Raw genomic sequence first — 23,048 nt, 5'->3', positions numbered from 1 at the left:
AGGGTTGGATTCCCCATGTACAGTCCCAGGGCTGGAATCCCCATGTACAGTTCCAGGGTAAGAAGCCCCATGCAGTGGTCACAATATTTGGAAGTATAGTGAACAGTGAAGAGGACGGTGATAGACTTCAAGAAGACATAGACAGGCTGGTGAAAGGGCTGGACTCATGGCAGATTAAATTTAACGCAGAAAAGTGCGAAGTTGTACATTTTGGTACACTGTGCTTTGAGCATGCTCAGTGCGAGTGGTGGAGACGGACTGAGGCGGAACAGGCAGCTCGGGAGGCGGGAGGAGATTGTGGGCACGGGGGAGGAATTGGACCCGTGGGTGGGCCAGGTAGCTCCATCAACATCTGGGGTAGGCCTCAGGCCCCGAGTAAGAGCCCCGTGTTTGACCCGCCGTGCCAGGCCCAGGTGAGCGGGGCCACTGGCCGCCACCTTGGTCAGGCAGGATCGCGGCGTATCCGTGGCCATCTTGATACAGGAGAAGTGAGTGGGCAGCGACATCCGGTGGTTGTGAAAGGTGCTATATAAATGCAAGTCTTTCTTTTCTTTCTGTTGTTTACACTTTAGCCCCACACTCCTAATCTTTGGCCGTGGTGTGGTGGGGGAGGATGGGGTGGGTGTGGGTAAGTTGGCGGATTGCTACTTGGGTCTGCTCTTGGGTCTGTCTAAAACAGCAATCTGTAGGCGCAGTATCGGCGGGGCCCATGGGGCGGTCGCTCTGGCTGCCTCCCTCTCTTGTCCGTGTCCATATGGCCCTGGAGAGGGAGCACACAGTGTCCACTGGTGCACTTGATACCTTCCCAGACTGGTGGGCACCGCTGGTTAAAGAGGCGATAATCGATCCTCACATTCACATTATGATATTATTTGTGTTGCTGTATTGTACAGTTATTATGGTATGTTTCATACTTGTGGTGCACTAGGGCCCTTGCCTTAACTTGTTCCCATCTGGTGACACTGGGGCAACTTAGTGTCACCCCTACAGTTAGTGAAAAAGGCCCAATCTTAATCGGTGGACAAAAGTTAAATTTACTCTTCACCAATTGGGGATTTCAATGGCAGTATGTTTCCCCAGAATTCCTGGCGGTGGAGAATGTGCCCTATCAATGACGACAGGCCCGCGTGAGCTGGGTCAGTTGCTGCCATCTTGGACAAGGCGGGATCATGGCTCATGCACGGCCATCTTGGTACAGGAACAAAGAGTGGGCAGGGCTTCAGGGTCCAAGTGACCAGGAGAGACAATCGTTGACTCATTGATTTTACTCTCACTTTGCACAAAGCGGGTCCAGAATTGAACCCAGCCAGAGGAGAGGGAGGGAGAAAACTGAGAGTATGGGAGGAAATGTTGGAGATGGTGTGATGGGTTTGGATTTCAGCACTGAGAGGAAGGAGAGTGTGTGGGACGGGGATTTACAGCTTTAGGGAAACATCAGAAGAAAGAATGCTCCATATTTCTGCCCTGTATTTACAGTGATGAGTTTTGTAAGCTCCTTTTACAGGGTATTAGAAGGGGTGGGTTTGCAGATGGGAAACTCAAACCAAACATCACGTCCAGATCTGACAGAGTCACTCAATTACTCAGGACCTGAATGCCATCAGCCTTTGAATGTGGAAGGAGAAATGTTTGCCTGATCTGTCTGTGGGAAAATATTTCAAAGATCAGTGTGACTGGAAAAGTGCCGAGACACACACACCCGAGTGAGAGTGTTCCAGTGCACTGACTGTGAAAAGAGCTTTAACCAGTTACACAACCTGAAAAAACATCGCACTATTCACAGCGGGGAGAAACCGTACACGAGTTCTGTCTGTGGACGAGGCTTCAACTGATTGTCCAACCTGGAGAGACACAAGGACACCCACATCACGGGGAAATGTGGGGAATGTGGCAAAGGATTCAGTTACCCATCTGAGCTGGAAATTCATCGGCGCAGTCACACTGGGGAGAGGCCGTACACCTGCTGTGAGTGTGGGAAGGGATTCACTGAGTTATCCCTCCTGCTGAGACACCAGCGAGTTTACACTGATAAGCGGCCATTTAAATGTTCTGTCTGTGAAAAGAGCTTTAAAAGCACAAGGGATCTGCAGAAACACCAACTCAGTCACACTGGGGAGAGTCCGTTCAGCTGCTCCGTCTGTGGGAAGGGATTCGCTCAGTCATCCAACTTGCTGACACACCAGCGAGTTCACACTAGGGAGAGGCCATTTAAATGTTCTGATTGTGAAAAGAGCTTTAAAAGCACAAGGGATCTGCTGAGACACCAACGCACTCACAACGGGGAGAGGCCGTTCACCTGCTCCTGTGTGGGAAGGGATTCACTCAGTCATCCAGCCTGCTGACACACCAGCGAGTTCACACTGGGGAGAGGCCGTTCACCTGCTCGGGGTGTGGGAAGGGATTCACTCAGTCCTCACACCTGCTGAAACACCAGCGAGTTCACTTGTGACGGCAGGGGTTGGATTCTGCTGTTATTGCTGCTATTAATCACATCCAGGACTGAACCATGTTCATTCTGACAGTTGGGGTTTGTTTCTGCTGATGTTAAACTCCAGCCCAGTGAAAGGGGTTATTAATATTCTGGATAAATGTCAAACACTCAGTGAATCGAGTATTTGATGTCTCTGAGATAAGAGGAGACTAATTGATGTCCTGTTACCGACTGCTCCATTTCGGGGCCTTTTCTCCTTTCTAAGTCTGGATAATTTGAGTTCTCATACCTTCTGTTACTCTCAAGTCCCAGCTCCCCATACCTTCCAGAGTGCGTGTAATAGAAAATGACTGAACATTTGTCCCAGTGTAACTTTTGCTGTTATGAAATCAAAAAGTCTTGAATTTCTATCCCGCCTTTCACAGCCTCAGGACGTCCCAAACACTTTACAGACAATGAAATACTTTTGAAGTGCAGTCACTGTTGGAATGTAGGAAATACGACAGCCAATTTGTGCACAGCAAGATTCCACAAACAGCATGATGGTATTGAGCAGATAATCTATTTTCCTGGTGTTGATTGAGGATGGAAGGGGATGTGTAAAGAGATGGTCTGTGTATGGAGATGTGAAACATGGAAACGGTGTCTGTGTGATAGTGACACAGCCTTGTGGTGACAGTCAGCACAATGCACAGGTATCTCAGGTTTGAGCAGGGCCAGATCACGGATGCAGTAAACAACTTCAGTATAACTCTCGCCAGTGTAGCCGCAGCTTGTTACAACAGACCTGGGGAGAAGAGAGCTCTGAATCCACTGTATTATCCCTGTCTCCGGATTTGGGGTGAGGGGGGTTCGAAAGTAGATGTGAAAGAGGAGTTGGGGTGAGGGGGGTTTCAGAGTAGGGCTGAAAGAGGAGTTGGGCGAGGGGGTTTGGAGAATAGGGGTGAAAGTTGGGGTGAGGCGGGTTGGAGAGTAGGGGTGAAAGAGGAGCTGAGGTGAGGGGTTGGAGAGTAGTGGTGAAAGAGGAGATGGGGTGAGGGGGGTTGGAGAGTATGGGTAAAGGAGTTGCGGTGAGGGGGGGTTGGAGAGTAGGGGTGAAAATGGAGTTGGGTTGAGGGGGTTGGAGAGTGGGGGTGAAAGTGGAGTTGGGGTGAGGGGTTGGAGAGTCGGGGTGAAAGAGGAGTTGGGGTGAGGGGGGTTGGAGAGTTGAGGTGAAGGCGGAGTTGGGGTGAAGGGGTTGGAGAGTAGGGGTGAAGGCGGAGTTGGGGTGAAGGGGTTGGAGAGTAGGGGTGAAAGAGGAGTTGGGGTGAGGGGGGTTGGAGAGTAGGGGTGAAAGCGGAGTTGGGGTGAGGGGGGTTGGAAAGTGGGGGTGAAAGAGGAGTTGGTGTGAGGGGGGTTGGAGAGTAGGGGTGAAAGAGGAGTTGGGGTGAGGGGGTTGGAGAGTAGGGGTGAAAGAGGAGTTGGGGTGAGGGGGGTTGGAGAGTAGGGTGAAAGAGGTGTTGGGGTGAGGGGGGTTGGAGAGTTGGGGTGAAAGAGGAGTTGGGGTGAGGGGGTTGGAGAGTAGGGGTGAAAGAGGAGTTGGGGTGGGGGGTTGAAGAGTTGGGGTGAAAGAGGAGTTGGGGTGAGGGGGTTGAAGAGTTGGGGTGAAAGAGGAGTTGGGGTGGGGGGTTGAAGAGTAGGGGTGAAAGAGGAGTTGGGGTGAGGGGGTTGGAGAGTGGGGGTGAAAGGAGTTGGGGTGAGGGGGGTTGGAGAGTTGGAGTGAAAGAGGAGTTGGGGTGAGGGGGTTGGAGAGTGGGTGTGAAAGAGGAGTTGGGGTGAGGGGGTTGGAGAGTGGGGTGAAAGAGGAGTTGGGGTGAGGGGTTGGAGAGTACGGGTGAAAGAGGAGTTGGGGTGAGGGGGGTTGGAGAGTGGGGGTGAAAGAGGAGTTGGGGTGAGGGGTTGTAGAGTAGGGGTGAAAGAGGAGTTGGGGTGAGGGGGGTTGGAGAGTAGGGGTGAAAGAGGAGTTGGGGTGAGGGGGGTTCGAGAGTTGGGGTGAAAGTGGAGTTGGGGTGAGGGGGGTTGGAGAGTGGGGGTGAAAGAGGAGTTGGGGTGAGGGGTTGGAGAGTAGGGGTGAAAGAGGAGTTGGGGTGAGGGGGGTTGGAGAGTAGGGGTGAAAGAGGAGTTGGGGTGAGGGGTTGGAGAGTAGGGGTGAAAGAGGAGTTGGGGTGAAAGAGGAGTTGGGGTGAGGGGTTTGGAGAGTAGGAGTGAAAGAGGAGTTGGGGTGAGGGGGTTGGAGAGTGGGTGTGAAAGAGGAGTTGGGGTGAGGGGGTTGGAGAGCGGGGGTGAAAGGGGAGTTGGGGTGAGGGGTTGGAGAGTAGGGGTGAAAGAGGAGTTGGGGTGAGGGGGGTTGGAGAGTGGGGGTGAAAGAGGAGTTGGGGTGAGGGGTTGGAGAGTAGGGGTGAAAGAGGAGTTGGGGTGAGGGGGGTTGGAGAGTAGGGGTGAAAGAGGAGTTGGGGTGAGGGGGGTTCGAGAGTTGGGGTGAAAGTGGAGTTGGGGTGAGGGCGGTTGGAGAGTGGGGGTGAAAGAGGAGTTGGGGTGAGGGGTTGGAGAGTAGGGGTGAAAGAGGAGTTGGGGTGAGGGGGGTTGGAGAGTAGGGGTGAAAGAGGAGTTGGGGTGAGGGGTTGGAGAGTAGGGGTGAAAGAGGAGTTGGTGTGAAAGAGGAGTTGGGGTGAGGGGTTTGGAGAGTAGGGGTGAAAGAGGAGTTGGGGTGAGGGTTGGAGAGTAGGGGTAAAAGAGGAGTTGGGGTGAATGGGTTGGAGAGTAGGGGTGAAAGAGGAGTTGGGGTGAGGGGGGTTGGAGAGTTGGGGTGAAAGAGGAGTTGGGGTGAGGGGGTTGGAGAGTTGGGGTGAAAGAGGAGTTGGGGTGAGGGGGTTGGAGAGCAGGGGTGAAAGAGGAGTTGGGGTGAGGGGGTTTGAGAGTAGGGGTGAAGGAGGAGTTGGGGTGAAGGTTTGGAGAGTTGGGGTGAAAGGAGTTGAGGTGAGGGGGGTTGGAGACTAGGGGTGATAGAATAATTGGGGTGAGAGGGGTTGGAGAGTAGGGGTAAAAGAGGAGTTGGTGTGAGGGAGGTTGGAGAGTAGGGGTGAAAGAGGAGTTGGGGTGAGGGGGGTTGGAGAGTTGGGGTGAAAGTGGAGTTGGGGTGAGGGGGGTTGGAGAGTTGGGGTGAAAGAGGAGTTGGGGTGAGGGGGGTTGGAGAGTAGTGGTGAAAGAGGAGTTGGGGTGAGGGGTTTTGAGAGTCGGGGTGAAAGAGGAGTTGGGGTGAGAGGGTTGGCGAGTAGGGGTAAAAGAGGAGTTGGGTTGAGGGGTTGGAGAGTAGGGGTGAAAGAGGAGTTGGGGTGAGGGGGTTGGAGAGATGGGGTGAAAGAGGAGTTGTGGTGAGGGGTTTGGAGAGTAGGGGTGAAAGCGGAGTTGGGGTGAGGGGGTTGGAGGGTGGGCTGATAGAATAATTGGGGTGAGAAGGGTTGGAGAGTAGGGGTAAAAGAGGAGTTGGGGTGAGAGGGGTTGGAGAGTAGGGGTGGAAGAGGAGTTGGGGTGAGGGGGTTTGGAGATTGGGGTGGAAAGAGGAATTGGGGTGAGAGGGGGTTGGAGAGTAGGGGTGAAAGAGGAGTTGGGGTGAGGGGGTTGGAGAGTTGGTGTGAAAGAGGAGTTGGGGTGAGGGGGTTGGAGAGTAGGGTTAAAAGAGGAGTTGGCGTGAGGGGGTTGGAGAGTAGGGGTGAAAGAGGAGTTGGGGTGAAGGGGTTGGAGAGTAGGGGTGAAAGAGGAGTTGGTGTGAGGGAGGTTGGAGAGTTGGGGTGAAAGAGGAGTTGGGGTGGGGGGTTGGAGAGTAGGGGTGAAAGCGGAGTTGGGGTGAGGGGTTGGAGAGTAGGGGTGAAAGCGGAATTGGGGTAAGGGGGTTGGAGATTAGGGGTGAAAGAGGAGTTGGGGTGAGGGTTTTGGCGAGTAGGGGTGAAAGAGGAGTTGGGGTGAGGGGGTTGGAGAGTAGGGGTGGAAGAGGAGTTGGGGTGAGGGGTTTGGAGAGTAGGGGTGAAAGAGGAGTTGGGGTGAGGGGGTTGGAGAGTAGGGGTGAAAGAGGAGTTGGGGTGAGGGGGTTGGAGAGTAGGGGTGAAAGAGGAGTTGGGGTGAGGGGGTTGGAGAGTGGGGGTGAAAGAGGAGTTGGGGTGAGGGGGTTGGAGAGATGGGGTGAAAGAGGAGTTGTGGTGAGGGGTTTGGAGAGTAGGGGTGAAAGCGGAGTTGGGGTGAGGGGGTTGGAGGGTGGGCTGATAGAATAATTGGGGTGAGAAGGGTTGGAGAGTAGGGGTAAAAGAGGAGTTGGGGTGAGAGGGGTTGGAGAGTAGGGGTGGAAGAGGAGTTGGGGTGAGGGGGTTTGGAGATTGGGGTGGAAAGAGGAGTTGGGGTGAGAGGGGGTTGGAGAGTAGGGGTGAAAGAGGAGTTGGGGTGAGGGGGTTGGAGAGTTGGTGTGAAAGAGGAGTTGGGGTGAGGGGGTTGGAGAGTAGGGTTAAAAGAGGAGTTGGCGTGAGGGGGTTGGAGAGTAGGGGTGAAAGAGGAGTTGGAGTGAGGGGGTTGGAGAGTAGGGGTGAAAGAGGAGTTGGTGTGAGGGAGGTTGGAGAGTTGGGGTGAAAGAGGAGTTGGGGTGAGGGGGGTTGGAGAGTAGGGGTGAAAGAGGAGTTGGGGTGAGGGGGTTGGAGAGTAGGGTTAAAAGAGGAGTTGGCGTGAGGGGGTTGGAGAGTAGGGGTGAAAGAGGAGTTGGGGTGAAGGGGTTGGAGAGTAGGGGTGAAAGAGGAGTTGGTGTGAGGGAGGTTGGAGAGTTGGGGTGAAAGAGGAGTTGGGGTGGGGGGTTGGAGAGTAGGGGTGAAAGCGGAGTTGGGGTGAGGGGTTGGAGAGTAGGGGTGAAAGCGGAATTGGGGTAAGGGGGTTGGAGATTAGGGGTGAAAGAGGAGTTGGGGTGAGGGTTTTGGCGAGTAGGGGTGAAAGAGGAGTTGGGGTGAGGGGGTTGGAGAGTAGGGGTGGAAGAGGAGTTGGGGTGAGGGGTTTGGAGAGTAGGGGTGAAAGAGGAGTTGGGGTGAGGGGGTTGGAGAGTAGGGGTGAAAGAGGAGTTGGGGTGAGGGGGTTGGAGAGTAGGGGTGAAAGAGGAGTTGGGGTGAGGGGGTTGGAGAGTGGGGGTGAAAGAGGAGTTGGGGTGAGGGGGTTGGAGAGTGGGGGTGAAAGAGGAGTTGGGGTGAGGGGTTTGGAGAGTAGGGGTGAAAGAGGAGTTGGGGTGAGGGGGTTGGAGAGTAGGGGTGAAAGAGGAGTTGGGGTGAGGGGGTTGGAGAGTAGGGGTAAAAGAGGAGTTGGGGTGAGGGGGTTGGAGAGTAGGGCTGAAAGAGGAGTTGGGGTGAGGGGTTTGGAGAGTAGGGGTGAAAGAGGAGTTGGTGTGAGGGGTTGGAGAGTAGGGGTGAAAGAGGAGTTGGGGTGAGGGGTTTGCAGAGTAGGGGTGAAAGAGGAGTTGGGGTGAGGGGGGTTGGAGAGTTGGGGTGAAAGAGGAGTTGGGGTGAGGGGGGTTGGAGAGTAGGGGTGAAAGAGGAGTTGGGGTGAGGGGGTTGGAGAGTAGGGGTTAAAGAGGAGTTGGGTTGAGGGGCTTTGAGAGTATGGGTGAAAGAGGAGTTGGGGTGAGGGGGTTGGAGAGTAGGGGTAAAAGAGGAGTTGGGGTGAGGGGGTTGGAGAGTAGGGGTTAAAGAGGAGTTGGGGTGAAGGGGTTGGGGACTAGGGGTGAAAGAGGAGTTGGGGTGAGGGGGTTGGAGAGATGGGGTGAAAGAGGAGTTGTCGTGAGGGGTTTGGAGAGTTGGGGTGCAAGAGGAGTTTGGGTGAGGGGGTTGGAGAGATGGGGTGAAAGCGGAGTTGGGGTGAGGGGTTGGCGAGTAGGGGTAAAAGTGGAGTTGGGGTGAGGGGGTTGGAGAGTAGGGGTGAAGGGTTGGAGAGTAGGGGTGAAAGGAGTTGGGGTGAGGGGGGTTGGAGAGTAGGGGTGAAAGAGGACTGTGGGTGAGAGGGGTTCGAGAGGAGGGATGAACGGAGTTGGAGTGAGGGGTTGGAGAGTCGGGGTGAAAGCGGAGTTGGGGTGAGGGGGTTGGAGGGTGGGCTGATAGAATAATTGGGGTGAGAAGGGTTGGAGAGTAGGGGTAAAAGAGGAGTTGGGGTGAGTGGGTTGGAGAGTAGGGGTGATAGAATAATTGGGGTGAGAGGGGTTGGAGAGTAGGGGTGAAAGCGGAGTTGGGGTGAGGGGGTTGGAGAGTAGGGGTGAAAGCAGAGTTGGGGTGAGGGGGTTGGAGTGTAGGGGTGAAAGAGGAGTTGGGGTGAGGGGTTGGAGAGTAGGGGTGAAAGAGGAGTTGGGGTGAGGGGGTTGGAGAGTGGGGGTGAAAGAGGAGTTGGGGTGAGGGGGTTGGAGAGTGGGGGTGAAAGAGGAGTTGGGGTGAGGGGTTTGGAGAGTAGGGGTGAAAGAGGAGTTGGGGTGAGGGGGTTGGAGAGTAGGGGTGAAAGAGGAGTTGGGGTGAGGGGGTTGGAGAGTAGGGGTAAAAGAGGAGTTGGGGTGAGGGTGTTGGAGAGTAGGGCTGAAAGAGGAGTTGGGGTGAGGGGTTTGGAGAGTAGGGGTGAAAGAGGAGTTGGTGTGAGGGGTTGGAGAGTAGGGGTGAAAGAGGAGTTGGGGTGAGGGGTTTGCAGAGTAGGGGTGAAAGAGGAGTTGGGGTGAGGGGGGTTGGAGAGTTGGGGTGAAAGAGGAGTTGGGGTGAGGGGGGTTGGAGAGTAGGGGTGAAAGAGGAGTTGGGGTGAGGGGGTTGGAGAGTAGGGGTTAAAGAGGAGTTGGGTTGAGGGGTTTTGAGAGTATGGGTGAAAGAGGAGTTGGGGTGAGGGGGTTGGAGAGTAGGGGTAAAAGAGGAGTTGGGGTGAGGGGGTTGGAGAGTAGGGGTTAAAGAGGAGTTGGGGTGAAGGGGTTGGAGAGTAGGGGTGAAAGAGGAGTTGGGGTGAGGGGGTTGGAGAGTAGGGGTAAAAGAAGAGTTGGGGGTGAGGGGGTTGGAGAGTAGGGGGGAAAGGAGTTAAGGTGAGGGGGGTTGGGGACTAGGGGTGAAAGAGGAGTTGGGGTGAGGGGGTTGGAGAGATGGGGTGAAAGAGGAGTTGTCGTGAGGGGTTTGGAGAGTTGGGGTGCAAGAGGAGTTTGGGTGAGGGGGTTGGAGAGATGGGGTGAAAGAGGAGTTGGGGTGAGGGGTTGGCGAGTAGGGGTAAAAGTGGAGTTGGGGTGAGGGGGTTGGAGAGTAGGGGTGAAGGGTTGGAGAGTAGGGGTGAAAGGAGTTGGGGTGAGGGGGGTTGGAGAGTAGGGGTGAAAGAGGACTGTGGGTGAGAGGGGTTCGAGAGGAGGGATGAACGGAGTTGGAGTGAGGGGTTGGAGAGTCGGGGTGAAAGCGGAGTTGGGGTGAGGGGGTTGGAGGGTGGGCTGATAGAATAATTGGGGTGAGAAGGGTTGGAGAGTAGGGGTAAAAGAGGAGTTGGGGTGAGTGGGTTGGAGAGTAGGGGTGATAGAATAATTGGGGTGAGAGGGGTTGGAGAGTAGGGGTGAAAGTGGAGTTGGGGTGAGGGGGTTGGAGAGTAGGGGTGAAAGAGGAGTTGGGGTGAGGGGGGTTGGAGAGTAGGGGTGAAAGCAGAGTTGGGGTGAGGGGGTTGGAGTGTAGGGGTGAAAGAGGAGTTGGGGTGAGGGGTTGGAGAGTAGGGGTGAAAGAGGAGTTGGGGTGAGGGGTTTGGAGATTGGGGCGGAAAGAGGAGTTGGGGTGAGGGGGTTGGAGAGTCGGGGTGAAAGAGGAGTTGGGGTGAGGGGGGGTTGGACAGTAGGGGTGAAAGAGGAGTTGGGGTGAGGGGTTGGAGAGTTGGTGTGAAAGAGGAGTTGGGGTGAGGGGGTTGGAGAGTGGCGGTGAAAGAGGAGCTGGGGTGAGGGGGTTGGCGAGATGGGGTGAAAGAGGAGTTGTGGTGAGGGGTTTGGAGAGTAGGGGTGAAAGAGGAGTTGGGGTGAGGGGGTTGTAGACTAGGGGTGAAAGAGGAGTTGGTGTGAGGGAGGTTGGAGAGCAGGGGTGAAAGAGGAGTTGGGGTGAGGGGGTTGGAGATTAGGGGTGAAAGAGGAGTTGGGGTGAAAGCGGAATTGGGGTAAGGGGGTTGGAGATTAGGGGTGAAAGAGGAGTTGGGGTGAGGGTTTTGGCGAGTAGGGGTGAAAGCGGAGTTGGGGTGAGGGGTTGGAGAGTGGGGTGAAAGAGGAGTTGGGGTGCGGGGGTTGGAGAGTGGGGCGGAAAGAGGAGTTGGGGTGAGGGGGTTGGAGAGTAGGGGTGATAGAATAATTGTGGTGAGAGGGGTTGTAGAGTAGGGGTAAAAGAGGAGTTGGGGTGAGGGGGTTGGAGAGTAGGGGTGATAGAATAATTGTGGTGAAGGGTTGTAGAGTAGGGGTGAAAGAGGAGTTGGGGTGAGGGGTTTGGAGAGTAGGGGTGAAAGAGGAGTTGGGGTGAGGGGGTTGGAGAGTAGGGGTGAAGGAGGAGTTGGGGTGAAGGGTTGGAGAGTAGGGGTGATAGAATAATTGGGGTGAGAGGGGTTGGAGAGTAGGGGTAAAAGAGGAGTTGGCGTGAGGGGGTTGGAGAGTAGGGGTGAAAGAGGAGTTGGGGTGAGGGGGGTTGGAGAGTAGGGGTGAAAGCGGAGTTGGGGTGAAGGGTTGGAGAGTAGGGGTGAAAGCGGAATTGGGGTAAGGGGGTTGGAGATTAGGGGTGAAATAGGAGTTGGGGTGAGGGAGGTTGGAGAGTAGGGGTGAAAGCGGAGTTGGGGTGAGGGGTTGGAGTGTCGGGGTGAAAGAGGAGTAGGGGTGAAAGCGGAATTGGGGTAAGGGGGTTGGAGATTAAGGGTGAAAGAGGAGTTGGGGTGAGGGTTTTGGCGAGTCGGGGTGAAAGAGGAGTTGGGGTGAGGGGGTTGGAGAGTAGGGGTGAAAGAGCAGTTGCTGTGAGGGGTTGGAGAGTAGGGCTGAAAGAGGAGTTGGGGTGAGGGGGTTGGAGAGTAGGCGTGAAAGAGGAGTTGTGCGGGGTTTGGAGAGTAGGGGTGAAAGAGGAGTTGGGGTGAGGGGGTTGGAGAGTAGGGGTGAAAGAGCAGTTGCTGTGAGGGGGTTGGAGAGTGGGGGTGAAAGAGGAGTTGGGGTGAGGGGGTTGGAGAGTAGGCGTGAAAGAGGAGTTGTGCGGGGTTTGGAGAGTAGGGGTGAAAGAGGAGTTGGGGTGAGGGGGTTGGAGAGTGGGGGTGAAAGAGGAGTTGGGGTGAGGGGTTTGGAGAGTAGGGGTGAAAGAGGAGTTGGGGTGAGGGGGTTGGAGAGTGGGGGTGAAAGAGGAGTTGGGGTGAGGGGGATGGAGAGTAGGGGTGAAAGAGGAGTTGGGGTGAGGGGGGATGGGGAGTAGGAGTGAAAGAGGAGTTGGGGTGAGGGGGGTTGGAGAGTAGGGGTGAAAGAGGAGTTGGGGTGAATGGGTTGGAGAGTAGGGGTAAAAGAGGAGTTGGGGTGAGGGGGTTGGAGAGTAGGGGTTAAAGAGGAGTTGGGGTGAGGGGGTTGGAGAGTAGGGGTGAAAGAGGAGTTGGGGTGAGGGGGGTTGGAGAGTAGGGGTGAAAGCGGAGTTGGGGTGAGGGGTTGGAGTGTAGGGGTGAAAGAGGAGTTGGGGTGAGGGGTTGGAGAGTAGGGGTGGAAGAGGAGTTGGGGTGAGGGGGTTGGAGAGTGGGGGTGAAAGAGGAGTTGGGGTGAGGGGGTTGGAGAGTGGGGGGGAAAGAGGAGTTGGGGTGAGGGGCTTTGGAGAGTAGGGGTGAAAGCGGAGTTGGGGTGAGGGGTTGGAGAGTGGGGGTGAAAGAGGAGTTGGGGTGAAGGGTTGGAGAGTAGGGGTGAAAGAAGAGTTGGGGTGAGGGGGTTGGAGAGTAGGGGTGAAGGAGGAGTTGGGGTGAAGGGTTGGAGAGTAGGGGTGAAAGGAGTTGGGGTTGGAGAGTAGGGGTGAAAGAGGACTCTGGGTGAGAGGGGTTCGAGAGGATGGATGAACGGAGTTGGGGTGAGGGGGTTGGAGGGTGGGCTGATAGAATAATTGGGGTGAGAGGGGTTGGAGAGTAGGGGTAAAAGAGGAGTTGGCGTGAGGGGGTTGGAGAGGATGGGTGAAAGAGGAGTTGGGGTGAGGGGGTTTGGAGAGTAGGGGTGAAAGCGGAGTTGGGGTGAGGGGGGTTGGAGTGTAGGGGTGAAAGCGGAGTTGGGGTGAGGGGTTTGGAGAGTAGGGGTGAAAGAGGAGTTGGGGTGAGGGGGTTGGAGAGTGGGGGTGAAAGAGGAGTTGGGGTGAAAGAGGAGTTGGGGTGAGGGGTTGGAGAGTAGGGGTGAAAGCGGAATTGGGGTAAGGGGGTTGGAGATTAGGGGTGAAAGAGGAGTTGGGGTGAGGGAGGTTGGAGAGTAGGGGTGAAAGAGGAGTTGGGGTGAGGTGGTTGGAGAGTAGGGGTGAAAGCGGAGTTGGGGTGAGGGGTTGGAGTGTAGGGGTGAAAGCGGAATTGGGGTAAGGGGGTTGGAGAGTAGGGGTGGAAGAGGAGTTGGGGTGAGGGGGTTTGGAGAGTGAGGGTGAAAGAGGAGTTGGGGTGAGGGGGTTGGAGAGTAGGGGTGAAAGAGGAGTTGGGGTGAGGGGGTTGGAGAGTGAGGGTGAAAGAGGAGTTGGGCTGAAGGGGGGTTGGAGAGTAGGGGGAAAGAGGAGTTGGGGTGAGGGGGTTGGAGAGTAGGGGTGAAAGAGGAGTTGGGGGTGAGGGGGTTGGAGAGTAGGGGTGAAAGAGGACTCTGGGTGAGAGGGGTTAGAGAGGAGGGATGAACGGAGTTGGAGTGAGGGGGTTGGAGAGTAGGGGTGATAGAATAATTGGGGTGAGAGGGGTTGGAGAGTAGGGGTAAAAGAGGAGTTGGCGTGAGGGGGTTGGAGAGCAGGGGTGAAAGAGGAGTTGGGGTGAGGGGGTTGGAGAGTAGGGGTGAAAGCGGAGTTGGGGTGAGGGGTTGGAGTGTAGGGGTGAAAGAGGAGTTGGGGTGAGGGGTTGGAGAGTAGGGGTGAAAGCGGAATTCGGGTAAGGGGGTTGGAGATTAGGGGTGAAAGAGGAGTTGGGGTGAGGGGGTTGGAGAGTAGGGGTGGAGGAGGAGTTGGGGTGAGGGGGTTTGGAGAGTGGGGGTGAAAGCGGAGTTGGGGTGAGGGGGTTGGAGAGTAGGGGTGAAAGAGCAGTTGCTGTGAGGGGTTGGAGAGTAGGGCTGAAAGAGGAGTTGGGGTGAGGGGGTTGGAGAGTAGGCGTGAAAGAGGAGTTGTGCGGGGTTTGGAGAGTAGGGCTGAAAGAGGAGTTGGGGTGAGGGGGTTGGAGAGTAGGCGTGAAAGAGGAGTTGTGCGGGGTTTGGAGAGTAGGGGTGAAAGAGGAGTTGGGGTGAGGGGGTTGGAGAGTAGGGGTGAAAGAGCAGTTGCTGTGAGGGGGTTGGAGAGTGGGGGTGAAAGAGGAGTTGGGGTGAGGGGGTTGGAGAGTAGGCGTGAAAGAGGAGTTGTGCGGGGTTTGGAGAGTAGGGGTGAAAGAGGAGTTGGGGTGAGGGGGTTGGAGAGTGGGGGTGAAAGAGGAGTTGGGGTGAGGGGTTTGGAGAGTAGGGGTGAAAGAGGAGTTGGGGTGAGGGGGTTGGAGAGTGGGGGTGAAAGAGGAGTTGGGGTGAGGGGGGTGGAGAGTAGGGGTGAAAGAGGAGTTGGGGTGAGGGGGGTTGGAGAGTTGGGGTGAAAGAGGAGTTGGGGTGAGGGGGATGGAGAGTAGGGGTGAAAGAGGAGTTGGGGTGAGGGGGGATGGGGAGTAGGAGTGAAAGAGGAGTTGGGGTGAGGGGGGTTGGAGAGTAGGGGTGAAAGAGGAGTTGGGGTGAATGGGTTGGAGAGTAGGGGTAAAAGAGGAGTTGGGGTGAGGGGGTTGGAGAGTAGGGGTTAAAGAGGAGTTGGGGTGAGGGGGTTGGAGAGTAGGGGTGAAAGAGGAGTTGGGGTGAGGGGGGTTGGAGAGTAGGGGTGAAAGCGGAGTTGGGGTGAGGGGTTGGAGTGTAGGGGTGAAAGAGGAGTTGGGGTGAGGGGTTGGAGAGTAGGGGTGAAAGAGGAGTTGGGGTGAGGGGGTTGGAGAGTAGGGGTGGAAGAGGAGTTGGGGTGAGGGGGTTGGAGAGTGGGGGTGAAAGAGGAGTTGGGGTGAGGGGGTTGGAGAGTGGGGGGGAAAGAGGAGTTGGGGTGAGGGGCTTTGGAGAGTAGGGGTGAAAGCGGAGTTAGGGTGAGGGGTTGGAGAGTGGGGGTGAAAGAGGAGTTGGGGTGAAGGGTTGGAGAGTAGGGGTGAAAGAAGAGTTGTGGTGACGGGGTTGGAGAGTAGGGGTGAAGGAGGAGTTGGGGTGAAGGGTTGGAGAGTAGGGGTGAAAGGAGTTGGGGTGAGGGGGGTTGGAGAGTAGGGGTGAAAGAGGACTCTGGGTGAGAGGGGTTCGAGAGGATGGATGAACGGAGTTGGGGTGAGGGGGTTGGAGGGTGGGCTGATAGAATAATTGGGGTGAGAGGGGTTGGAGAGTAGGGGTAAAAGAGGAGTTGGCGTGAGGGGGTTGGAGAGTAGGGGTGAAAGAGGAGTTGGGGTGAGGGGGGTTGGAGAGTAGGGGTGAAAGCGGAGTTGGGGTGAGGGGGGTTGGAGTGTAGGGGTGAAAGCGGAGTTGGGGTGAGGGGTTTGGAGAGTAGGGGTGAAAGAGGAGTTGGGGTGAGGGGGTTGGAGAGTGGGGGTGAAAGAGGAGTTGGGGTGAAAGAGGAGTTGGGGTGAGGGGTTGGAGTGTAGGGGTGAAAGAGGAGTTGGGGTGAGGGGTTGGAGAGTAGGGGTGAAAGCGGAATTAGGGTAAGGGGGTTGGAGATTAGGGGTGAAAGAGGAGTTGGGGTGAGGGAGGTTGGAGAGTAGGGGTGAAAGAGGAGTTGGGGTGAGGGGGTTGGAGAGTAGGGGTGAAAGCGGAGTTGGGGTGAGGGGTTGGAGTGTAGGGGTGAAAGAGGAGTTGGGGTGAGTGGTTGGAGAGTAGGGGTGAAAGCGGAATTGGGGTAAGGGGGTTGGAGAGTAGGGGTGGAAGAGGAGTTGGGGTGAGGGGGTTTGGAGATTGGGGCGGAAAGAGGTGTTGGGGTGAAAGAGGAGTTGGGGTGAGGGGGTTGGAGAGTGGGGGTGAAAGAGGAGTTGGGGTGAGGGGGGGTTGGAGAGTAGGGGGGAAAGAGGAGTTGGGGTGAGGGGGTTGGAGAGTAGGGGTGAAAGAGGAGTTGGGGGTGAGGGGGTTGGAGAGTAGGGGGGAAAGGAGTTGAGGTGAGGGGGGAAGAGGAGTTGGGGTGAGGGGGTTGGAGAGTAGGGGTGAAAGAGGAGTTGGGGTGAGGGGGGGTTGGAGAGTGGGGGTGAAAGAGTAGTTGGGGTGAGAGGGTTGGCGAGTAGGGGTAAAAGAGGAGTTGGGGTGAGGGGGTTGGCGAGTAGGGGTAAAAGTGGAGTTGGGGTGAGGGGGTTGGAGAGTACGGGTGAAGGAGGAGTTGGGGTGAAGGGTTGGAGATTCGGGGTGAAAGAGGAGTTGGGGTGAGGGGTTGGAGATTAGGGATGAACGGAGTTGGAGTGAGGGGGTTGGAGAGTAGGGGTGAAAGAGGAGTTGGGGTGAGGGGTTGGCGAGTAGGGGTAAAAGTGGAGTTGGCGTGAGGGGGTTGGAGAGTAGGGGTGAAAGAGGAGTTGGGGTGAGGGGGTTGGAGAGTAGGGGTGGAGGAGGAGTTGGGGTGAGGGGGTTTGGAGAGTGGGGGTGAAAGCGGAGTTGGGGTGAGGGGTTGGAGAGTAGGGGTGAAAGAGGAGTTGGGGTGAGGGGTTTGGAGAGTAGGGGTGAAAGAGGAGTTGGGGTGAGGGGGTTTGGAGATTGGGGCGGAAAGAGGACTTGGGGTGAGGGGGTTGGAGAGTAGGGGTGAAAGAGGAGTTGGGGTGAGGGGGGTTTGGAGAGTAGGGGTGAAAGAGGAGTTGGGGTGAGGGGGTTGGAGAGTGGGGGTGAAAGAGGAGTTGGGGTGAGGGGTTTGGAGAGTAGGGGTGAAAGTGGAGTTGGGGTGAGGGGGTTGGAGAGTAGGGGTGAAAGCGGAATTGGGGGAAGGGGGTTGGAGATTAGGGGTGAAAGAGGAGTTGGGGTGAGGGGGTTGGAGAGTTGGGGTGCAAGAGGAGTTGGGGTGAGGGGTTTGGAGAGTAGGGGTGAAAGAGGAGTTGGGGTCAGTGTTGGAGAGTTGGGGTGAAAGCGGAATTTGGGTAAGGGGGTTGGAGATTAGGGGTGAAAGAGGAGTTGGGGTGAGGGGGGGTTGGAGAGTAGGAGTGAAAGAGGAGTTGGGGTGAGGGGGTTGGAGAGTGGGGGTGAATGAGGAGTTGGGGTGGGGGGTTGGAGAGATGGGGTGAAAGAGGAGTTGGGGTGAAGGGGTTGGAGAGATGGGGTGAAAGAGGAGTTGGGGTGAGGGGGTTGGAGAGTCGGGGTGAAGGAGGAGTTGGGGTGAGGGGGTTGGAGAGTAGGGGTGAAAGAGGACTCGGAGTGAGGGGGTTGATGAGTATGGGTGAAAGAGGAGTTGGGCGAGGGTGTTTTGGAGAGTAGGGGTGCAAGAGGAGTTGGGGTGAGGGGTTGGAGAGTAGGTGTGAAAGAGGAGTTGGGCTGAGGGGGGTTGGAGAGTAGGGGTGAAAGAGGAGTTGGGGTGAGGGGGTTTGGAGAGTAGGGGTGAAAGAGGAGTTGGGGTGAGGCGTTGGAGAGTAGGGGGGAAAGAGGAGTTGGGGTGAGGGGTTTGGAGCGTAGGGGTGAAAGAGGAGTTGTGCGGGGTTTGGAGAGTATGGGTGAAAGAGGAGTTGGGGTGAGGGGGTTGGAGAGTAGGGGTGCAAGAGGAGTTGGGCTGAGGGGTTGGAGAGTAGGGGTGAAAGAGGAGTTGGGTTGAGGGGTTTGGAGAGTAGGGGTGAAAGAGGAGTTGGGGTGAGGGGTTGGAGAGTAGGGGTGAAAGCGGAATTGGGGTAAGGGGGTTGGAGAGTAGGGGTGGAAGAGGAGTTGGGGTGAGGGGGTTTGGAGATTGGGGCGGAAAGAGGAGTTGGGGTGAGGGGGTTGGAGGGTGGGCTGATAGAATAATTGGGGTGAGAAGGGTTGGAGAGTAGGGGTAAAAGAGGAGTTGGGGTGAGAGGGGTTGGAGAGTAGGGGTGGAAGAGGAGTTGGGGTGAGGGGGTTTGGAGATTGGGGTGGAAAGAGGAGTTGGGGTGAGAGGGGGTTGGAGAGTAGGGGTGAAAGAGGAGTTGGGGTGAGGGGGTTGGAGAGTTGGTGTGAAAGAGGAGTTGGGGTGAGGGGGTTGGAGAGTAGGGTTAAAAGAGGAGTTGGCGTGAGGGGGTTGGAGAGTAGGGGTGAAAGAGGAGTTGGAGTGAGGGGGTTGGAGAGTAGGGGTGAAAGAGGAGTTGGTGTGAGGGAGGTTGGAGAGTTGGGGTGAAAGAGGAGTTGGGGTGAGGGGGGTTGGAGAGTAGGGGTGAAAGAGGAGTTGGGGTGAGGGGGTTGGAGAGTAGGGTTAAAAGAGGAGTTGGCGTGAGGGGGTTGGAGAGTAGGGGTGAAAGAGGAGTTGGGGTGAAGGGGTTGGAGAGTAGGGGTGAAAGAGGAGTTGGTGTGAGGGAGGTTGGAGAGTTGGGGTGAAAGAGGAGTTGGGGTGGGGGGTTGGAGAGTAGGGGTGAAAGCGGAGTTGGGGTGAGGGGTTGGAGAGTAGGGGTGAAAGCGGAATTGGGGTAAGGGGGTTGGAGATTAGGGGTGAAAGAGGAGTTGGGGTGAGGGTTTTGGCGAGTAGGGGTGAAAGAGGAGTTGGGGTGAGGGGGTTGGAGAGTAGGGGTGGAAGAGGAGTTGGGGTGAGGGGTTTGGAGAGTAGGGGTGAAAGAGGAGTTGGGGTGAGGGGGTTGGAGAGTAGGGGTGAAAGAGGAGTTGGGGTGAGGGGGTTGGAGAGTAGGGGTGAAAGAGGAGTTGGGGTGAGGGGTTGGAGAGTGGGGGTGAAAGAGGAGTTGGGGTGAGGGGGTTGGAGAGTGGGGGTGAAAGAGGAGTTGGGGTGAGGGATTTGGAGAGTAGGGGTGAAAGAGGAGTTGGGGTGAGGGGGTTGGAGAGTAGGGGTGAAAGAGGAGTTGGGGTGAGGGGGTTGGAGAGTAGGGGTAAAAGAGGAGTTGGGGTGAGGGGGTTGGAGAGTAGGGCTGAAAGAGGAGTTGGGGTGAGGGGTTTGGAGAGTAGGGGTGAAAGAGGAGTTGGTGTGAGGGGTTGGAGAGTAGGGGTGAAAGAGGAGTTGGGGTGAGGGGTTTGCAGAGTAGGGGTGAAAGAGGAGTTGGGGTGAGGGGGGTTGGAGAGTTGGGGTGAAAGAGGAGTTGGGGGTGAGGGGGGTTGGAGAGTAGGGGTGAAAGAGGAGTTGGGGTGAGGGGGTTGGAGAGTAGGGGTTAAAGAGGAGTTGGGTTGAGGGGCTTTGAGAGTATGGGTGAAAGAGGAAGTTGGGGTGAGGGGGTTGGAGAGTAGGGGTAAAAGAGGAGTTGGGGTGAGGGGGTTGGAGAGTAGGGGTTAAAGAGGAGTTGGGGTGAAGGGGTTGGGGACTAGGGGTGAAAGAGGAGTTGGGGTGAGGGGGTTGGAGAGATGGGTGAAAGAGGAGTTGTCGTGAGGGGTTTGGAGAGTTGGGGTGCAAGAGGAGTTTGGGTGAGGGGGTTGGAGAGATGGGGTGAAAGCGGAGTTGGGGTGAGGGGTTGGCGAGTAGGGGTAAAAGTGGAGTTGGGGTGAGGGGGTTGGAGAGTAGGGGTGAAGGGTTGGAGAGTAGGGGTGAAAGGAGTTGGGGTGAGGGGGGTTGGAGAGTAGGGGTGAAAGAGGAGTTGGGGTGAGGGGGTTGGAGAGTGAGGGTGAAAGAGGAGTTGGGCTGAAGGGGGGTTGGAGAGTAGGGGGAAAGAGGAGTTGGGGTGAGGGGGTTGGAGAGTAGGGGTGAAAGAGGAGTTGGGGGTGAGGGGGTTGGAGAGTAGGGGTGAAAGAGGGACTCTGGGTGAGAGGGGTTAGAGAGGAGGGATGAACGGAGTTGGAGTGAGGGGGTTGGAGAGTAGGGGTGATAGAATAATTGGGGTGAGAGGGGTTGGAGAGTAGGGGTAAAAGAGGAGTTGGCGTGAGGGGGTTGGAGAGCAGGGGTGAAAGAGGAGTTGGGGTGAGGGGGTTGGAGAGTAGGGGTGAAAGCGGAGTTGGGGTGAGGGGTTGGAGTGTAGGGGTGAAAGAGGAGTTGGGGTGAGGGGTTGGAGAGTAGGGGTGAAAGCGGAATTCGGGTAAGGGGGTTGGAGATTAGGGGTGAAAGAGGAGTTGGGGTGAGGGGGTTGGAGAGTAGGGGTGGAGGAGGAGTTGGGGTGAGGGGGTTTGGAGAGTGGGGGTGAAAGCGGAGTTGGGGTGAGGGGGTTGGAGAGTAGGGGTGAAAGAGCAGTTGCTGTGAGGGGTTGGAGAGTAGGGCTGAAAGAGGAGTTGGGGTGAGGGGGTTGGAGAGTAGGCGTGAAAGAGGAGTTGTGCGGGGTTTGGAGAGTAGGGCTGAAAGAGGAGTTGGGGTGAGGGGGTTGGAGAGTAGGCGTGAAAGAGGAGTTGTGCGGGGTTTGGAGAGTAGGGGTGAAAGAGGAGTTGGGGTGAGCGGGTTGGAGAGTAGGGGTGAAAGAGCAGTTGCTGTGAGGGGGTTGGAGAGTGGGGGTGAAAGAGGAGTTGGGGTGAGGGGGTTGGAGAGTAGGCGTGAAAGAGGAGTTGTGCGGGGTTTGGAGAGTAGGGGTGAAAGAGGAGTTGGGGTGAGGGGGTTGGAGAGTGGGGGTGAAAGAGGAGTTGGGGTGAGGGGTTTGGAGAGTAGGGGTGAAAGAGGAGTTGGGGTGAGGGGGTTGGAGAGTGGGGGTGAAAGAGGAGTTGGGGTGAGGGGGTGGGGAGAGTAGGGGTGAAAGAGGAGTTGGGGGTGAGGGGGGTTGGAGAGTTGGGGTGAAAGAGGAGTTGGGGTGAGGGGGATGGAGAGTAGGGGTGAAAGAGGAGTTGGGTGAGGGGGGATGGGGAGTAGGAGTGAAAGAGGAGTTGGGGTGAGGGGGGTTGGAGAGTAGGGGTGAAAGAGGAGTTGGGGTGAATGGGTTGGAGAGTAGGGGTAAAAGAGGAGTTGGGGTGAGGGGGTTGGAGAGTAGGGGTTAAAGAGGAGTTGGGGTGAGGGGGTTGGAGAGTAGGGGTGAAAGAGGAGTTGGGGTGAGGGGGGTTGGAGAGTAGGGGTGAAAGCGGAGTTGGGGTGAGGGGTTGGAGTGTAGGGGTGAAAGAGGAGTTGGGGTGAGGGGTTGGAGAGTAGGGGTGAAAGAGGAGTTGGGGTGAGGGGGTTGGAGAGTAGGGGTGGAAGAGGAGTTGGGGTGAGGGGTTGGAGAGTGGGGGTGAAAGAGGAGTTGGGGTGAGGGGGTTGGAGAGTGGGGGGAAAGAGGAGTTGGGGTGAGGGGCTTTGGAGAGTAGGGGTGAAAGCGGAGTTAGGGTGAGGGGTTGGAGAGTGGGGGTGAAAGAGGAGTTGGGGTGAAGGGTTGGAGAGTAGGGGTGAAAGAAGAGTTGTGGTGACGGGGTTGGAGAGTAGGGGTGAAGGAGGAGTTGGGGTGAAGGGTTGGAGAGTAGGGGTGAAAGGAGTTGGGGTGAGGGGGGTTGGAGAGTAGGGGTGAAAGAGGACTCTGGGTGAGAGGGGTTCGAGAGGATGGATGAACGGAGTTGGGGTGAGGGGGTTGGAGGGTGGGCTGATAGAATAATTGGGGTGAGAGGGGTTGGAGAGTAGGGGTAAAAGAGGAGTTGGCGTGAGGGGGTTGGAGAGTAGGGGTGAAAGAGGAGTTGGGGTGAGGGGGGTTGGAGAGTAGGGGTGAAAGCGGAGTTGGGGTGAGGGGGTTGGAGTGTAGGGGTGAAAGCGGAGTTGGGGTGAGGGGTTTGGAGAGTAGGGGTGAAAGAGGAGTTGGGGTGAGGGGGTTGGAGAGTGGGGGTGAAAGAGGAGTTGGGGTGAAAGAGGAGTTGGGGTGAGGGGTTGGAGTGTAGGGGTGAAAGAGGAGTTGGGGTGAGGGGTTGGAGAGTAGGGGGTGAAAGCGGAATTAGGGTAAGGGGGTTGGAGATTAGGGGTGAAAGAGGAGTTGGGGTGAGGGAGGTTGGAGAGTAGGGGTGAAAGAGGAGTTGGGGTGAGGGGGTGGAGAGTAGGGGTGAAAGCGGAGTTGGGGTGAGGGGTTGGAGTGTAGGGGTGAAAGAGGAGTTGGGGTGAGTGGTTGGAGAGTAGGGGTGAAAGCGGAATTGGGGTAAGGGGGTTGGAGAGTAGGGGTGAAGAGGAGTTGGGGTGAGGGGGTTTGGAGATTGGGGCGGAAAGAGGTGTTGGGGTGAAGAGAGTTGGGGTGAGGGGGTTGGAGAGTGGGGGTGAAAGAGGAGTTGGGGTGAGGGGGGGGTTGGAGAGTAGGGGGAAAGAGGAGTTGGGGTGAGGGGGTTGGAGAGTAGGGGTGAAAGAGGAGTTGGGGGTGAGGGGGTTGGAGGTAGGGGGGAAAGGAGTTGAGGTGAGGGGGGGAAGAGGAGTTGGGGGTGAGGGGGTTGGAGAGTAGGGGTGAAAGAGGAGTTGGGGTGAGGGGGGGTTGGAGAGTGGGGGTGAAAGAGTAGTTGGGGTGAGAGGGTTGGCAGAGAGTAGGGGTAAAAGAGGAGTTGGGGTGAGGGGGTTGGCGAGTAGGGGTAAAAGTGGAGTTGGGGTGAGGGGGTTGGAGAGTACGGGTGAAGGAGGAGTTGGGGTGAAGGGTTGGAGATTCGGGGTGAAAGAGGAGTTGGGGTGAGGGGTTGGAGATTAGGGATGAACGGAGTTGGAGTGAGGGGGTTGGAGAGTAGGGGTGAAAGAGGAGTTGGGGTGAGGGGTTGGCGAGTAGGGGTAAAAGTGGAGTTGGCGTGAGGGGGTTGGAGAGTAGGGGTGAAAGAGGAGTTGGGGTGAGGGGGTTGGAGAGTAGGGGTGGAGGAGGAGTTGGGGTGAGGGGGTTTGGAGAGTGGGGGTGAAAGCGGAGTTGGGGTGAGGGGTTGGAGAGTAGGGGTGAAAGAGGAGTTGGGGTGAGGGGTTTGGAGAGTAGGGGTGAAAGAGGAGTTGGGGTGAGGGGGTTTGGAGATTGGGGCGGAAAGAGGACTTGGGGTGAGGGGGTTGGAGAGTAGGGGTGAAAGAGGAGTTGGGGTGAGGGGGGTTTGGAGAGTAGGGGTGAAAGAGGAGTTGGGGTGAGGGGGTTGGAGAGTGGGGGTGAAAGAGGAGTTGGGGTGAGGGGTTTGGAGAGTAGGGGTGAAAGTGGAGTTGGGGGTGAGGGGTTGGAGAGTAGGGGTGAAAGCGGAATTGGGGGAAGGGGGTTGGAGATTAGGGGTGAAAGAGGAGTTGGGGTGAGGGGGTTGGAGAGTTGGGGTGCAAGAGGAGTTGGGGTGAGGGGTTTGGAGAGTAGGGGTGAAAGAGGAGTTGGGGTCAGTGTTGGAGAGTTGGGGTGAAAGCGGAATTTGGGTAAGGGGGTTGGAGATTAGGGGTGAAAGAGGAGTTGGGGTGAGGGGGGG

General features: G+C 56.8%; 1 pseudogene; it reads left to right on the top strand.

Moving 5' to 3' along the window:
• Positions 1 to 2,449, top strand: part of LOC147119615 (uncharacterized) — a 78,593-nt pseudogene extending 76,144 nt beyond the window's left edge.
• Positions 2,450 to 23,048: the final 20,599 nt, after the last annotated feature.

This window comes from Somniosus microcephalus, chromosome 4 (assembly GCF_052327205.1).
Source record: "Somniosus microcephalus isolate GS21.2 chromosome 4, FLI_Smic_1.0, whole genome shotgun sequence".
Taxonomy (NCBI): Eukaryota; Metazoa; Chordata; class Chondrichthyes; order Squaliformes; family Somniosidae; genus Somniosus; species Somniosus microcephalus.
The sequence above is the reverse complement of the archived record's forward strand: the minus strand, read 5'-3'. Positions and strand labels throughout refer to the sequence as shown.